The 3,767-nt window shown below is 44.0% G+C and overlaps 1 pseudogene; it reads right to left on the reverse strand.

Moving 5' to 3' along the window:
* Nucleotides 1-3,033: 3,033 nt before the first annotated feature.
* On the reverse strand, nucleotides 3,034-3,485 carry LOC125546766 (annotated as a pseudogene).
* Nucleotides 3,486-3,767: the final 282 nt, after the last annotated feature.

The following is a 3,767-nucleotide window of genomic DNA, read 5'->3' on the forward strand; positions in this document are numbered from 1 at the left end:
TGTTGTACATAAATTCAGACCAGAGAGACCGTAAGCTAAAAGAAAAAATACGCAGGAGTTCAAAGTCGTCAAAATAGGGGGATGTTTGTTCGTATGTCTAAAAATAATTGAGTTTATATAGGAGTTCAAATGGATAAAAATGAATAGTTATATGTTTGAAGTTCATCGACCAAAATTCTAAAAGTTCAAATTGAGAAACGTGGTAAGTTCGAACGAAAAATAAATGAGCCTTTCGACAATTTCACTGAGAAAAAGGTAAGGAGTTTATGTATAACTATAGCTAGTGCCCCATCGAATCAATATTGTAATGTATTAAAATAGTTTGTTTACATCTCTCTAGCTGTATGAGAATGAATGTTTTGTTATTATATCTGTTTCATTGCTTGTCTTCAGTCACCTAAATAAGTTCAAGAAAAATCTCTAAGTTTGGTGCGTGTGCTGCTACAAATCTAAACTTCCTTCCAATAATTCTAGTACTGATGAGCATCCAGTTGATTGAAATCATGTACTCCTAGTTGGTTTCTGAGACCCTTACTGGTCCTTCTATATATAGAATCTGTGCCTGATAGCCATACAAGACTTTTGTGTATGACAAACTATGTTTTTAAGGCATCTCTAAGGTGACGCCTAGGCGTCGAGGCGCCCCCCAGCGCTTTGCAAATATGTTCGCTTTAGGCTCCTAAGCGTCCGCTTTAGGCGCCTAGGCGTCGCCTAGGCGTCGAGGAGCCCCCCAGCACCTTAAAGCAAAGCGTCACCTTAAAAACATAGATGAGAAATGGTGCGAGGAAATTCTGAATACGTGGCACGGCCGCTCTTGGACAGTAAACATTTATATCATATTTATTTGTGCAGCCAGTCTGTGCTTCTTTAGTTCTAAAATTCCCAGAGCGTCAGTGCAACTACATATTCGGGTATGCTATGTTGATTCTATAATTTTCCGTATGCTTGTATGTACAAAAAGATGGTATATTTACTGCTTCATTTTCTTGTGGTGCGAATGTTGTACATAATTTGTGCTGACTAGCAGCCTCCCCCACTGCGCCGCCGCCCCGGCCCCCACTGCGTCGCCACCCCGACCACCAGCCTCCCCAGGCAAGGTACGCAACCCACTCCTTGTGCCACACCGTCCTCCATGCCCCGCCCCGCGCCACCAGCCGCCGCCTCCCTCCTGCGGACCACCCGCGGCTGCCACGCCAAGGCTTGCGCTCAGCGGCCGCGGGGGGAGCAAAGGGGTCAAGGATCTTCATCTCGGCAGTACAACTGCACGCCTCGTCGACGTTCATGAAAAGTGTTGCTATTGTACACTCAACATAGGTGCACACAGCAATAAGGGAGAAGCGCACATGAAGCAGGTGAGGAGGTGTGTGTGTGCGAGAGATGATACTGAACTTGTACTGCTGCTATACTCGCGCGTGAATGATTTTTTCGTGCTCATTCTTGTACTGCCTACCATGAAAAAACCTGAGAATAGAATACTTGATATTTGTGTATTCTATCATCAGTTCATGGAGAAGAAATTCTTTTTTCTTCAGTGTGTATTCTAGTGTGAGTTCTGTGTGTATTCTTGTTCTCTTTTCTTCAGTCCACAAGAAGAAGAAATGGCAGTTCATGAATAGAGAATGTTTGTATTGAACTTAATATTAGTTTGATGTATATTCTAACGTCAGTCCATGAAAAAGACACAGAAAAGTTGGTGTGTGTCAAGAAATATCGTTAGTTCAAGTTTTCAAGCTTCAAAATTCTGTAAGTTTGGATATATCACCTGAATAAGTAATGATTTGTAGCAAGTTTCTTCAGTGTCAATTCTGATTCAAGTGCCCTGTTCTTCCTAGCCCACATGGTGCTTGTGTTAATTATTATGGCATGTGTACTACACATATTTAAAAAATTTCTATATTTACAAAACATAACTATCATTCCCAAAAACCTACAAAAAAGTATCAATTTATATTAATACTTGTTCTTGTCCTTATATTGCAACAGTGCAATGATAAAAAAAATCATCAGTTCAACAGCATGGACATGCTAATGCTGTAGTGATCTCGTGCGCGGCCACAAGTTCTAAAATGAAGACAAAAGAAAAATGGAAGCGAAAAAATAAGAAAAATAAAAATCTAAAAAAAGGTCACTTCTATAAGGTCAAGTGCTCATCAAACACAATTAAAAAATTGTGAGTTCGTATATGGAAAGGTCATGTATAGCATATAAGTTAAAAAATAAAACATAGTAAGTTCGTTCTAGTGAACTCAAAGAAAATTTGAAGAGAAAAAACATAAAATATTTATTACAAACAAAATTCAGTCAATTCGCCTACATAAAACTGTGCAAGTTCGGGTGAGGATGTCACCATCAGTTTGGACGAGAAAACAAAATTATCATTAAAACCCCAAAAGTTTCGCTTCTATAAGTTTAAGTGCTCATCCGACACGGTTCAAAAAACCTGGTTGGAGAAGTCCACTGTTCATTTCGGTAGTCCAAAAAATGATGCATTCTTACTGTATACAAAACTACACCTTAATCATAATAAAATTGAGAAAAAGTTCAACATAACAATTCAGTCAGTTCAACGGATATAAGCCATTCAATCTCGAAGACGATGACACCAACAAATTGTATGAAAAAAATGTAAAGGTAAAAAACAAAAAAAGTTCAACATCACAAATTCAATCAGTTCAACGGGTATAAGCCACTCAAGCTCGGAGACGATGACATTCGACAAATTGTACGATAAAAAATGTAAAGGCAAAAAACAAAAAAGTCATCAATTAGTCCAAGGTCTGACTATAGAAAAGTTCAAACTCTTTAGGTGAAATAGTTCGATGGATAAAAACGGTATTGAAAAAAGATTACTCTAAAAAATAGTTAAACGGCCATGCACTTTTTACATCCGCACGATGAAAAACTTAGCAATCCCGCTGAGTTAATCATCATCCATTCAATCTTTATACGTGAATCAACTCTTGTCAAATTGTACATGAGATATTACTGTCACAGCTAGCTACTGTTATATCGATTCAGTCATCAACACAAGCTTCAGTTATCTACCGTGGCGGAGCGAATCTCCGGGACCGCGGCGACTGCGGTGATGGCGTCAAGCCGCTCGATGAGCTGCTGCGCCGTGGGCCTTGCCTTGGGGTCGTCACTGACGCAGGCGCACGCCAGCTCCAGCACCCTCGCCGTGTCCTCCCAATGCCGCCCCGACACAGCGGCGTCCACGGCCTTGTGGCCCCGCCCCTCCCGCTGCAGCCGCACCGCCCACGCCGTCACGTCCCATGCGCCGAGCCGCACCACCATATCCACGGGACTCCGCCCCGTCACCAGCTCCACCAGCACCACCCCCATGTTGTACATGTCGCCCCAGTACGTCGCCGGCGGCGAGTGCCCCTACTCCGGCGGGATGTACCCAGCGTGCCCACCATGTTCGTTGTCACGTGTGTGTCGTCGCTCCCGCGCGCTAGCCCGAAGTCCCCAAGCCGCGCCTCCATCGCCGTGTCCAGCAGGATGTCGCTCGGCTTCACGTCTCGGTGCATCATCCATGCGTCGCCGCCGTGCCGGTGCGCCAGCCCACTCGACGCGCCCCGCACGATCTGCAGCTGCGCCAGCCAGGGTAGGGGGTCGCCGGCGTCCGCGCGCTCGTGGAGCCAGTGGTCCAGGCTGTTGTTCTCCATGTACGGGTAGATGAGGAGGCGGACGTCAGTTCGATGAGATGAGGAGTCATATGATCACTTCGACAAGATTAAAATTATCAGTACAACCGCCTGAAACTG

Source organism: Triticum urartu, chromosome 3 (genome assembly GCF_003073215.2).
Source record: "Triticum urartu cultivar G1812 chromosome 3, Tu2.1, whole genome shotgun sequence".
Classification (NCBI taxonomy): Eukaryota; Viridiplantae; Streptophyta; class Magnoliopsida; order Poales; family Poaceae; genus Triticum; species Triticum urartu.